The sequence below is a fragment of the Phascolarctos cinereus genome, unplaced genomic scaffold (genome assembly GCF_003287225.1).
Source record: "Phascolarctos cinereus isolate Bilbo 61053 unplaced genomic scaffold, phaCin_HiC Scaffold_1;HRSCAF=81, whole genome shotgun sequence".
NCBI lineage: Eukaryota > Metazoa > Chordata > Mammalia > Diprotodontia > Phascolarctidae > Phascolarctos > Phascolarctos cinereus.
Window position 1 is genome coordinate 231,469,306 of NW_027555514.1, and position 14,774 is coordinate 231,484,079.

General features: G+C 37.0%; 1 protein-coding gene across 1 annotated transcript in view; it reads right to left on the bottom strand.

Moving 5' to 3' along the window:
• GRIP1 (glutamate receptor interacting protein 1) overlaps positions 1-14,774 on the bottom strand; it is a 230,696-nt gene that overhangs the window by 203,763 nt on the left and 12,159 nt on the right. The gene's annotated exons all lie outside the window — the stretch shown is intronic.

Below are 14,774 nucleotides of genomic sequence, written 5' to 3' on the forward strand. Positions count from 1 at the left end.
TGTTGGCTGTTGACATTTGTTTTCATTTATTGAAGAACGCAGATAGAATTGCCTTTAAATCACAACAGTGAGTCAAATCACGGATGACAGAATGTCTCACAATATGACATATGATATGGACGGATTTGCAGCTGAATCCTTGGATAACTACCTTAGGTCTTCTGGTCACAGCTTTCGTAGACTCATAGAATACTAGACTTTGAAGCTGGAGGAGCCTTAATGAGGTCTGTATGACTATCAGTGAAATGAACTGAGGATGTTTAGCCTGGAGAAGAGAACACTTGGAGGGGGAAAAGAGAGTGAGACACAGTAGTTGTCTTCAAATATTTAAAAGAAGGAATCCTGGGAAAATGCAGAATAAAATGTATCTTAGGGGGAAGCTTTTCCCTGGCCACACCAAATAATTTAAGAGGCTCCTAAATCTAGAAAATTCAACACTGCTGGGAAGGAGAAAAGTGAAAGAACTTGTACATGTAATTCTAACTGAAAAAGACACAATACCAATTCATCAACCTTGTCTCTCCTGGTGCTCCCACAGCATCCTTGGCCTTCTCCTTGCTTCCACAGTCTTCATGCCGGCTCAGAAAGACTCTTTGTGGTAATTTTAGCCAATGTCTTTCAGAGTAAACCTCTCGGCAGTCTCCTAGATGGGCCCTTATTCCCAGAGTGGGTAGAGGCGTCATTGTTCCTAACATTCGTGCCTACAGTTTTCACCATTTCCCACAGTCTGTGTGCTAGGCCAAAGGTCCTTGCGGCAAGGGCAAGTTTAGACATTCTACTTCTGGGGATACTCCTTAGGCCATGTCCTAGATAGAATCCTACTCTCAAGACCAGTTGAGGCCTATGAATCAGACCAACCCTGAGATTCAATAAGTAATTCAAGTCATGTCATAGTATGCATTTTACTAAGTGTCTATTACGTGCCATGCACAAGGGATACAAAGAAAGGCAAAGATAGCACCTGCCTTCAAGAAACTTACAATTTAATCTAATTTAACATTAATCTAATCGCAACAATATGTAAGCACCTATGTACAAACAAGATACAGAGAGGATAAATTGTAAGGGAAATTGGGAAAGGCTTCTTGTAAGAGGTGGGATTTTAGCTGACACTAGAAAGAAGTCAGGAAGAAGAGACAAGAAAGGAGAAAAAGAAGGCATAGGGAACAGCCTATCGAAACGTAGAGAGTTGGAAGACGAAGTGTCTTGTAGGAGTAACAGCAAGAAAGCCTGTCGCTGAATCATCAAGGGGAGTAAGGTGTAAGAAGACTGAAAAGGTAGGAGGGGCCAGTTATAAAGAGCTTTAAATGTCAAACAGAAGATTTTCTATTTGATTCTGGAGGTAAGAGAGAGCCACTGGAGTTTGCTGGAAGAGGGCGACATGTTCGGACTTGCACTTTAGGAAGAATATTTTGGTGGTTGAGTAGTAACTCCACTGTCCAATCAGAATCTCCCTGCAACAGTATTCTATGGGTCATCCTCAGTATCTGGTGGAAATAGTTAAAACAAAGCCAAAAACAAAGCCTGGGCCAGGGGGAGAGCAGCAGTGACTATGGAAGGAAAAGAATTGGAGATAAGTATTTTTTTCAGCAAGAACACCACAGAAATATCAAAATAGTGATTAAGGCAGACAAAAGCTGGCTAAGGAGGATAAATGAACAAAGATTCAAAGAAAGAAGGCACTTCAACATACATCATAATAAAATAAATTGAGTCAAAATCCTCTGAGGTTGGTGAAAATATCATAACAAATTCTGCAATGTCCCTTGAAACTAGAGTTAAGTTCCCCCTCCCAACCCTCACAACTGCTACCACTAAGAATCTCCAGGATGGGTCAGAAGGGCAAAGAATTATGCGACAATATTAAAGAAATAAGATGGAAATGAGCACTCTGACCAAAGAATTTAAAACAAAAACAGAGATGCACTCCATAATAGTATATTCCCTGAAAGATTATAAGAAATCTGGCTCTCTTTGACTAGTCATTCTTTGCCTCATTTCTTACCTAGCCCTAATCACTGAATAAGTGTTGCCTCAGTCAAACTGAGACATGAGAAAGACCTTAGCTTAAAAAGGCCAAGGTCTCCCACTGCATCTGGGGCCATCTCCAGTCATCCTGATCTATATCTTGCCACTAGACTCAGTTGTCTCTGAAGGAGAGACTGAGGCTCTCATCGCTTAAATCTAATTCATTTGCAAGTCATGACATCACCTTCCTGATGTCGTGGTCCTCTTTGAAGATGAAGGATAAACAACAAATATGGAAACGGAATGTGAAAATGAAGCATTAAAGGAAATGATGGAACAAGATTAACATAAGGATTATAATTTTTTCCAGAAAAAAATTATGAAAAGGAAAATCTTAATATAGTACTTGAGGAAACCATGTAGGAAAAAATGTACATAAATATTGGAAGCACATGGAAAAATTCAACAGAATCCACAGAACACTGATAATCAACAAATATTAAATACCTATTAGCACTGTGCTAGGCAATAGAGATACAACTACAAAGAACAGCTTACATTCTAATGGGACATATAACAAGTACATATAAAAATATACAGCACACATATAAAATGAATAAATATAACTATATACAAAGTAATTAACTATAAGATAATTTAGGAGGGGAGGCACTGTGAGAAGAGAGATCAGGAAAGGTTTCATGTAGAAGATAATGTCTGAGCTGTACATAAAGAGGGGAACTTTGTGAAGCAGAAGTAGGAAGATGTGTATTTCACGCATGGGAGGCAGCTAGTGCATGCAGATCGGATATGGGGTGGCATGTAGAGAAGGCCAATTTGGCTAGTTCATAATGTGTGGGAGTAATGTCCATTGACAGTGGAAAGAGAAAGTTGGGGTCAGGTTGTATAGGTCATTAAGAACTAAATAAAGAGGTTTATATTTTATCCTAGAGGCAATAGGGGCTTTGTAGAGTTGGCAAGTAGGGGAATGACATAATTATATCTATACATAAGGAAAATTCCTTTTCCAGCACTATATATGATGCACTAGAGTAGTGAGCTACTTAAGGCAGGGAGACCAAATAGTATTGCTGCAACAACAGATTATATAGATTGCTGCAACTAGCTAGGTGAGAAGGAATGAGGGCCTGAACTAAGGTTGTAGCTCCTAGAGTAGAGAAAAGGGGTTGGATATAAGAAATGTTATGAAGGGAGACATGACAAGATTTGTAAATGGATGGATAAATGTTGTAAAGATGAACGAGAAGATCTGGATAAAGCTGAGATTACAAACCTGGGAGACTGTAAAGCTGGTGGTGTCTTCATTAGAAATGGGAAGTAGGGAAGAGGAGAGGAAAAATAATGAGTTCAGTTTTGGACATATTGGGTTTAAGATGTCTTCTGGATATCGAACTTGAAAATGTCCAACAGAAAAATAGTGATCCAGGAAAAAAGCTCAAGGAAGTGACTGGGATGGCTGGATATATAAATCTGGAAGCCATTTGTATGGCAATGATAGCTAATGGGATCTGATGAAGTTACTACAAGTATAGAGGGAGAAAAAAGGACCTAGGACAGAAATAAGGAATACTCACAGATGATGAGCCAGCAAAGGGAACTGAGGCACAGTCAGACAGGTAGGAGATGGACCAGGTGAGAGTAGTATCATAAAAATCCAGAAAGAAGAAAATAATCAAGAGGAGAGTGGTCAGAAGGGCCAAAAGTGGCAGAGAGGTCAAGAAGGACAAGGACTGATAAAGATCATCACATTTGGCAATTAAGAAATGAGTGGTAACTTTAGATAGAGTAGTTTCACGAATGACAAAGCCAGAAGCCAGATATCAATGGATTAAAGGAGAGAAAGGGGGAGACAGGGTGAGGAAGAGAAGAGAAAATAAAGGCAACTAGTAGAGACAACTAGTGTACACACACAACTTTATTGAGGAGTTGGCCAAGAAAGGGAGAATAGACAAGATGATAGCTGAAAGTTTTTTAAGGTTGGGGGGAAGATTTGGGTGTATTTGAAAGCAGTAGTGAAAGAACCAGTTGATTGGGAGAGCTTGAAGATTTTTAGGGGGAGGGGTTGACTAAGGATGTAGTTTACTGGAGAATATGGGAGGATTAGATCAAGTGCACACCTTGGCAAGGAGAAGGACCACCTTGTCATCACAGACTGGATGACAGAAATCTCAAGTTTGCTTCACCAAGAAATATAGTCAAATCACAGCATCACTAAACAAATTTCACAGATGTGTTTGCATATATGCATATGCATATACACATATGTGCATCTGTATATACACACACACATACACACCTTCAAATTCTAAAGAGAACCAATCAAAGTAACAAAAAATTACTCTGTTGCTACCGTGAATCAAAAGAAAAACTAGACAATAGTAGAAAGATCAGAGGAAATTAATTAGTATCCCTAAAATAATAATTAGGCCCTGCAAAGCAGGCCTAACCATCCAAGAAAATAATTATATGTTGAGTAAAAAGTATGAACCCAAATCATTCTTTCAAACAAATATAGCTTTATATTGAACAAGCTAAGTGACCAAACAGCACGAAATACTTCGAGATAATAATGAAAGAGTGTTAAATGAAATGTTTGTTTTCATGTCACTAAAACTAGACAAGGGTATGAACGTAGGATGGGAGAGTCCTTTTATTGGGTTGGTTACTTTTGCTTTTAAATAAATCACTGAACACCGCCAGCAAGAAGACAGAGAGAATATATCAATAGTATAAATAACCTAAGAAGTAAAAGGTATAATGCAGGTAGACTCCAGAAGCACGGATACTTTAGTAAATGGCGACCACATCTGGGGATCCATTGCTTAAAGAAAGTAGAATAGGGAAGCTTAGCCCCTGGAAGAGTAGGTTTTGTCCCTTTTCTATACCCAACCTGATGACAAAAAGAGGCAACAGGTGGTTTTGGAATCAGAGCACTGGAGTTCAAATCTCAATTATATGTGTGATAATAGCCAACTTCACTGCTTTGCTTTTGGTTTCCTTATTGTTAAATGAGGTGTTTTTTTCTAAATGAAACGTTCTCAACATTTTTTGTGTCATGGAATACCATATGGATCCTTTCTAAGAATGATGCTTTTGAATAATGGAAGACAATACTAAATTTCTGTCACAGGTTAGTGAAAAATTTCAAAAATGTTATTTTTTCCTATCCATATTCATGGACCTCCTGAAATCTACCCACTGGGTTCCTGAGAGTCAGTAGACCCTAGTTTAAGAACCCTGGGACTAGGTGACCCCTCAGGTCATTTTACTTCTATATTTATAATTGACATGAGATTTCAGCCACCCTATTTTCAAATAGGATCAGTGTCATTTACTCATAGCTAAAGCCAAAAGTTAACTCTGAAAGAATAGAGAAGTGGTGTTACTCTTAGGGTGATATGAAGTTGGCTCCGAGACTATTTGTGTACATATGTTTTGAACTGGAAGATTTGAATTCAAGTTATGACTCTCTTGTTAACTTTAATAAAATGTATTTAGCTTGTAAGAGCTTCCATTTCTTTATGTTGTAAGTTCAGATTACATAATATTCATTGGCCTCTAATTAAAACAAAAACAAAAAACAAAAAACCAACCTGAATCAGAGTTTATTGAATTTAATATAATATGGTCAAACTGTTTGTAAGTGGGTAGTTGATTCCTGATGGAGGCTTTACCCAAAAGAAATAAACCATTCCTTAAAAGTAACAAAAGGTCACATGGGATTGAAGTATATGAATCTTGTTTACCCTCATCTTTTGGAAAAACTACTATTGCATAAAATAAAAGTCATATGTATCAAAGCCTGGTCTTCTAGATAGGTGTAATACGTGATTGCCTATAACATTATCTCATGAGCCAAGATTCAAAAGGGGTATGGCAAGGTAAATATTTAACAACCAGCTTTCCAAAAAAAGAAAAAAAGGAAGTGAGACACACTTTTAAATTAAATCTCCATTATTAACATTTTTCCCATCACTTTAATAAGTCTAGACATTCAAACAAACAAAAAAATCAAATCCTGATTTGTTGTTTGCCAGCTTTCAAAACATAAATGTCCCTATGGAAAATGCAACAATCAGAAGTCTATTTGAGCTGGCTCTAACATACCACTGGCCATACAAGTCTATTATTCTCCAGAATGCTTCGTCTCCTCCCCTTCTTCCCTCCCACACCAAGCTCTGAAATTCCACTTAGTTTGATCCCTATTAAAATGCAAATACCCTTTGGAGATATCACATTGAACTTCTTTGGAGTGATTTATAACTTAATGTGAATGAATATTGGAGTATTTCATCACAGCAATGTTTGCTTATAGGAAGAGAGAAGGCATCTAGGCAATGCATTAAAAGGGAGGCCAGGTATAGAATTAACCAGCCAACCACTACCGATAGGGGATCTTCAAAAGTCCACGAAAGATGTAACCTTCCAGGCAAAGAGAAAAAAAAATCAGGATTTGAAATACCGCATGGTTTTATGAAAATGCGCTGAATAATTGGAATGTTAACTGCCAATAAGACTCTCAAACCCAAAAGGATTTACTAATTCATTTATAGATATTTCCAAAGTGGGGGGAGTTGGAGGAAATCTATGACTCAGGAGTTTCCTTTCTGCTAACCTGTGCTCCTGACTTAACTAATGAATCTTTTTATGGGCACCTTGGGGCTTAATGTATGCATAATGGATGAATGGCAAAGAGAAATGAAGATGGATGCATTCATTTGCATAAACTAACTTATTCCATAGCTGGGCTTACTGAACAAAGACTATGGTAGAGCGCTGACACCCTAGGAAGTCGGAATGTACTGATAATTTCTCCCATGATTTAAATTGCAAATATCTCCCACCAAATTAAGCAGGACCTTGCATGAGAGACTGCAGCACATGCACATCAATAACAAAGAATGAACAACAAATAGGGAATGAATGGGGAGCTTCTGAATTTCAGGCTTTTCTTAATCAACCCTATTTAATTAGTGGACAGAAATATCAGGTTTGCGATAGATCAATAGTAATTTATCTGATATTTATCTAAGGCTCTAAGGTTGGCATTGCACTTTGCCTATCCTATCTCATTTCACCCTTACAATAACTCAGTGAAGAGGTACTTTCCTCTTTCATATCATGAAGCAGTAATAATCAAAACTATCCGGCATTGGTTAAAAGACAGAAAATCACATCAGTAGAATGGACCAGGAAGAATCAGAAATAACTGAGCTCAGTAATGCAGTGTTCAATAAGCCTGAGAACATATAATTCTTGGAGGACTAACCCCTTATTTGATAAGAACTCCTGGGAAAATTAGAAAGGAGATTGGTAAAAAACTGCATTTAGGACAACATCTTACACCATATACAATAAATCCCAATTGTATTTAACTATAATATAAAAGGTCAAACCATTAAGAAAAAATAGATATGAACATTATCAGGGATAACTCATTGCTAAAGCTAGGAGACTTCCTCAATTAACAAGGATGGAAGTGATCACAAAAGAGAACATAAAATCATTTTGATTATTTGAAATTGAAAAACTTTTGGACAAACAAGATCAATGCAATTAGAATAAGAAGTGAAATTGGGGCAGCTAGGTAGCACAGCAGACAGAGTGCTAGGCTTGGGTGGAGCTCAAATTCAGCCTCATTCACTTATTAGACATGTGGCCCTGGGCCTCAGTTGCCTCATCTATAAAATGAGGACAATAATAACACCCACATCCCAGGATTAAATCAGATAATAATTGTGAAATGTATAGTATAGTGGCTGGCACGTAGTAAACACTATATAAATGTTAGCGATTGTTGGTGTTATTGGCCAGGAAAACATCTTTGCATTAAATATCTTTAATAAGACTATGACATCTAAGATGCATACAATGGGCAGCTAGGTGGCGCAGTGGATAGACCACTGGCCCTGAAGTCAGGATAACCTGAGTTCAAATCTGACCTCAGACCAGACACTTGACACTTACTAGCTGTGTGACCCTGGGCAAGTCACTTAACGCAATTGCCTAAAAAACAAAACAAAACAAAAGATGTATACAAGATTAAAACAAATATAAAATACCAAGAACCATTCTCTAATCAATAAGTGGTCAAAGGATATGAACAATCAATTTTCAAAAGAATTTCAAAAGAATCACAACCACATGGAAGAGTATCCTAAGTTACAAATAATAAGAGAACTGCAAATTAAATCAACTGTAAAATTTCCCTTTACATGCAGCAAACTATGAAAAATGGCCAAAAATGAGAATACTCAATGTTGAAGATATTAATTTATTATTAGAACTATGAAAATGTCCAATCACTATGGAAAGCAATTTGGAACCGTGATGAAAAAATAAAATCACAAAATGTCCATGCCCTTTTTGCTCAGTGGTACTGCCACTAGGCATGGACCATATGGAGATCAAAGAAAAAAAGAAAAATCTCATGTACAACAAAAGATTCATAGCAGCACTTTTTGTGGGAGTAAAGAACTGGAAACAAATCAGACACTCAAATTGTGGAATGGATAAACATACAACAGCGTGAGAATATAATGTTGTAAGAAATGACAGAAATGAAGAACGTAGAAGTATGGGAAAGTTTACATGAATGAATGCAGAGTGAAGCAAACAGAACCAGGACAATAGAAATGCAGCAATGAAAACAGAAAGAAATGACAACAATAAGAAAAACTGAACACTTTACAGTTATAATGACTAAGCTTATTCCTGGAGAAATGATGAGAAAATACTTTTCTTCTTTCCAGAGGTGGGTGATAATGAATGTGAAAACACTGCATATGCTATCAGACTCGACTGAACTGCTTTATCTTCTTTCTTTTTTCTTTTTTATTACATTGAATTTTTTTTTTCTTGGCTAGGCAATGGGGTTAAGTGACTTGCCCAGGGGCACACAGCTAGGAAGTGTTATGTGTCTGAGGCCAGATTTGAACTCAGATACTCCTGAATCCAGGGCCCGTGCTTTATCCACCGTGCCACCTAAGTGCCCCTTTTTTTCTTCTTTATTACAAGCAATGACTGACTGGGTAGGGTAGAGGAGAAGCATTCAGAAATGAAGGTGATGTAAAAACTGAAGACATCAATAAAAAAGAAAACAAACACGCCCACTCCCAATGACTCTATGAAGAACTCGGCTAATGCCGTGCCCTCTTCAGAGATGAAGAATGATGGCTCATAAATGACTTGCCCAGAATTATGTGGTTGCTGAATAGTAGAGGTGAGGTTTAACAGGAAACCAATCTGACCACTAGTCCAAAGGTCATTTTACCATGTTAATCTCTCTTCCTTAGTAGTCTTATTAGTAAACCTAAATGAAGATGTTCATCTAGAGATACTTATAACAATACAATAGGTTGTTACTTCTTAGTCATTAAATCCTGGTAATTCTTAAAAACCGAAAGTTTTAAAATAACATATATTTGAACGAGTGAGGACTTAGACAAAATGTTTAACAAAAAAATTCCCAATTACTTATTAAACATTTACCATGCACTAGGTACTTCACAAATATCTCACTTAATCCTCATAACAATCAGAGAAATGATGTTCTATTAACACCCCCAATTTATGGTTGAGGAAACTAAGTGTTTGAGTCTGGATTTGAACTCAGGTCTTCCTAACTCCAGGCTATCTACTCTATCCACTGTACCCCATACATAGCTGCTTCTCAGGTATCAAGGCTTTCAAACACAGTTGAACATTTAATTTTCAAAGGCAAGCTATTTCTGTTACTATGGTACATCTCATATTTAATGATGCTTTACAGTATTTGCTATTCTATTTTCTAATGATATGATAATCTTATGATTAGTGAAATTATTTTTCTAGAAAGCTACTTTAAGCTAAATCAAAACCATAATTGTTACCAATATAAAACGTTACAAAGAAAAGTTTTCTACTATATAAACATGCTTCTATCTATACAAATAGATGCACAATATATATGTATACACATAGATATATACACTATATATACACATGTATACACGAACGTGTGTCTGTGTGTACACATACATATACACAGAGAATTACCCCTTTCTCATATAATCATTTTATTTACTGAAAGGGTCAGGAGAAAAATGATATGAGTGGAAGGAACAGAAATTTAGCTTGAAGAGAAGCACAGACAGTGCAGAGAACCTATGAGAAACACAGCCCTCATACAGAAGTACTAGAAAAGCCTGAGCTCAAAGGCAAAAGTACTGAATGATGTTAAAGATGGCTATAATGCATTATTTCCCAGCAGTTAATTTTAATATGGCTAGTTCAGTGACTTCAGAGTTTACTTCTGGGAAATGCTATGAGACAACTGTATAATCTAATTATAGTTGTATAATGAATATTTGTGCCAATGTGATAGAAATTTGGATTTGATGTTTCTCTGACTGAGAGAGAGATAAAGAAGCCCTGATTTGAGGGATTAGAAGTTAGATCAGAAACTATGGTCTTTTTTCTAAAGCCAGTTGGAGAAGAAACAGAGAAGCTAAAAAAAGAAACGATTTACAAGAGACAGAATACAGAAGGCGATAGTACCGAAAAGCTGGGAGAAGAGAAATGAGAAACAGCAACAGAGCTAAGAATTTAACAGGAACTAAAGACCACTGATACCAGCTGGCTAAAGACAGGCTCTTGCTATAGTTGCTACTAGGAACTGATATGACTGCAGGAAGAGCTTTGATGCTGGGAGCTGATATGATTGAAAGCATCCTATGCTGTGATGAGTTAGCTAGGCAAAGGCTACCTTATTCTTTAGTGCCATTTACAACCTGAAAGAGGGAAAACCCTTTAAAGACTCGCCTACGTTGCTCTTTAATGTCTTCTCTAGTTTCAGAAAGAGAAACTCCTCAAAGCCTATAGAGATATGAACTGAATAGCCTTATAGATTCCAGGATTAAAGGGCAGTACTTCTCCTGAAGTAGCATGTGCTACCTTAATACCAAATCAAAGGAATAGAACTGGGAATCTCTGGAGACCTAAGACCTTTTTTTTTTTCCAGCCAAAGATAAGGTTTATTTAAGATCTGCCATATTGGCCAGACTCTTAAGGAATCTAAGCATTTGTATCACCAAGGCAAGCGAGCCAGATTTTAAGAATCTGAGCACCTTAATGGAGACAAGATGGATCTTATATACAGAAAGGAGATCTAGGGAGGGATCTAGGAGTGGCCAAGTAGTTTGGGGTGACTGGAGGAGGGGTCTGGGAGAAGGAATTCTAGGGAGGATCTTGATGGGAGTGACTGGAAGGTAGAATGGGGTCTAGATGGGATCAAGAGTGGGAAGTGGCTGCTTAAAGGGCCCCAAGATCATTAGAGAAGTAGCTTCATTCAGCAGGAAAGTGATGAGGCTTGGAGTAAGTGACGCGTGGTACAATTCTTCCCCAGACAGACCACAAATATTCAGGTCTGCAGTCTGACTCATGAGTTGCCCCAGATACATGAGTTTCCTTACCTAAGTTTCTCACTAGAAGGTTTCTATGAGTTTGCTCCCAACATACCCACACACACCCCCACCCTCCCCCAGGAGAAACCACGTAACTCAGATTTAAGGATGGACTGTTTCTGGATATAATGATGGTTATTTGAGTATTCCTTATTTTGCCTCCTCTCGATTTTTAAAAATTTTTTATTTTTTTTTAAATTTAAGCTAGGCAATAGGGTTAAGTGACTTGCCCAGGGTCACACAGCTAGTAAGTGTTATGTGTCTGTGGTCACATTTGAACTCAGGTCCTCCTGAATCCAGGGCCAGTGCTCTATCCACTGCACCACCTAGCTGTCCCAGTTTTACCTCCTCTTGAGCAAATGCTTTTTTGATTATTCTTGCTTTTGTCTTTTTATAATTAATTAATTAATAAAAAATTAATAATGCTACTGCAACTTATTTACGTAAATTGAGGAACAAACTAGTGAAGGCTCTAAAGCTACAGCTGTGAGTAGTAGATATAAATTTTCATTGCACCAGAGTCACCCTTAAGTTCTTGTGGGTACACACACATATACTTGTTGTCAATATATAACTTTCATTGTAGTCTATATTAAATGACAGTAGACTATGACAGAAGTACTACATAAGCAAACAATCAGCAAAAAAGGCCAAGACTAGACTGACTGGAAGGGCAGCTAGGTAGCTCTGTGGATAGAACGCCAGTCCTGGAGTCAGCAGGACCTGAGTTCAAATCCAGCCTCAGACACTTACTAGTTGTGTGATCCTGAGGGCAAGTCACTTAACCCCATTTGCTTCAGTTTCCTCATTTGTAAAATGAGTTAGAGAAGGACACGGCAAACCATTCTAGTATCTCTGCCAAGAAAATCTCAAATGGGTCACGACGAGTTGAACACAACTGAAAAACAACTCAATAACAAGAAATGGAGAAACTAATGAATGTAATACTTACCTCAAATATTTTGTTAAGAGGTTCATGATATAATGTATTTGCAGACTTTAAAGAGCTATATAAGCCTCAGTTACAATGGTGATGATAACAATGTCACTATAAGTTAAGTGTATGTTTGTGTGTGTGTGTTCCAAGTGCCTAACTGTGTGTTATAATTCCCATGCAGCATGCTTAGGTCAATGTCCATATGAACAGGAAACATCCTATTCCTATGTTGGTTAAAGGAATCCTTACTAAGATGTGTATCTACAGGAGTTACTTAACGTTTATTCCACTGAAAAGGCCACATAGTCCTCCTGAAAACAACTTTGGGTTGAAAAACATGACGCAGCACACCCTTATCCATATCTAGAAATAACATCCTTGCTCTCTGTTCAGCTCAATAATGTATGCTTACATTGAAATACATTTTTCTCTCTTATCTCAAATCTCAATACATTATTTCCAGGGGAAATTATCACTACCTGTCTTTTTGGTCACATGTTTTTTCTTTTGCTCTTAGCAGCTTCGGTATGTGGTCTGAATTGAATGTTCACTCACTTTTTATCAGTCCTAAGATTTATAATCTTTGTAAGCACAAAAGAGAAGACATTTTTCTTTCGTAAATATAATTTGCTACCAGCTTCTTTTAAAATGCCATTGAAGAATATCATTCAAAGCCCTGGAGAACACTTCAGTAATTTCCTCCTTCACCCAAGTGAAAAAAAAGGATATCTCTGTCAACTGAAGAAAAGCATCAATAATTAACACCTCAGAATGCTTTGGGGAAATTACCTAAATTAAAAGAATAATACTAATGTTTCATAACTGAATTTCTTAGATTGAATTATCGGCACTGGTATACATAACATATTCTTCTCCTTTTTCCTTCTGACCTATCCTTTTACTTTCTGGAGACAGACTGAACAGGAGAGAAAATGTTGGAATGATTGATGGCCCAAGATCTAAACAATCCAGGAGAAGATCAAGGGTATGAGGGAAGGTGGCTTTGGAAAGGCAAAGGGCCACCTCTTCCTCTGAGCCAGGAATAAAGAAGAAAAGAATGGACGAAGATAGAAAGATGTGTTCTCAGGTGGGTTACAAAGGAAGATTAAGGAATTCATGAAATATGGCCTTTATTTTTCTCAGTAAAGTAGCAGATGAGGACACGGGTAGAGGTTGGTTTTGAAGCTACATAGAAAGAATATTTATAGTAATCCTAAAGAGTTTGAAATAAATTTTAAAAATAGTCATGCACCAATTCTCAGCATAATTCAGAATAGATCACACAAATTTATATGGTACTCAGTAAGCACAGTGGTATCTTCTCCCAGTAGTGCTCAGCAGCTTAAAAGGGGAATGGGAGAAGAAAAATAGCTCATGTCAATCCAGGGCTGAAGACCAGAAGGATGTGAATAGTAGAAAAGACCAAAAAAAGAAAGAAAGATGAAAAAGACAAGAGAAGGAGGCATGCATGGTCCAATCCCTGGTTTATACGTTTACTTTAAATCAATTATAAAAAAGTTGATAATCCATTAAATAAATATGTATTTAATAATGAATACATTATATACATATTATTTATAAATAAAAACAAACAAATAATAAATAAATTTTAGCTTGACTCATAACCCTGTAAGGGCAGTTACAATGTAAAATATAATCAGAAAACATTTTTATGCAGACAATTGAAAGTAAGGCTTCAGTTCATTTTAAAAATATTTATTGCTTATCTACCACTACAATTAGTATTCTTGTTTGCCCTGTGCTAAATTTGTGTAAAATTATAAATGTGGGTAAAACGTGCAAAATGTGTCATATATATGTCAATCTGTATAAAATATGTAAAATATGCAGGTGGGGCTTGGGTTGGCCCTTAAAGAATGGACAGGATTTGACTAGGTAGAGAGAAGTGAGTAAGACATGAGAGTTGGAGGGATAATTTCTATTCATCTAATTAGAAAAAAAATTAATGTTTTCATTTAATTAGAAAAAATATACAAACTCATTTATAGTAAAGTAGACAAAACTAGAAGAATGAGCTATACAATGACCACAATAACATAAGGAAAACCATACTGAAAGAAATGAGAACTGTTTAATGCAGGGAGTACAGAGTGAGCCATGCCCTTCTTTTCTCTACAGAAAATTGGTTGAAGCAGTTGTGAATTGAGGCAGATGTTGACAGGTGGGCAGTGTGTTAATTTGTTTTGATTAGAAGTTTTTGTTTTCAGCCATTTCAGTTGAGACTGACTCTATGTGACCCATTTGAGGTTTTCTTGGCAGAGATGCTGGAGTGCTTTGCTATTACCTTCTCCAGCTCATTTTACAAATGAAGAAACTGAGGTTAACAGGGTTAAGTGACTTGCCCAGGGTCACACAGCTAGTAAATGTCTGAGGCCAGATTTGAA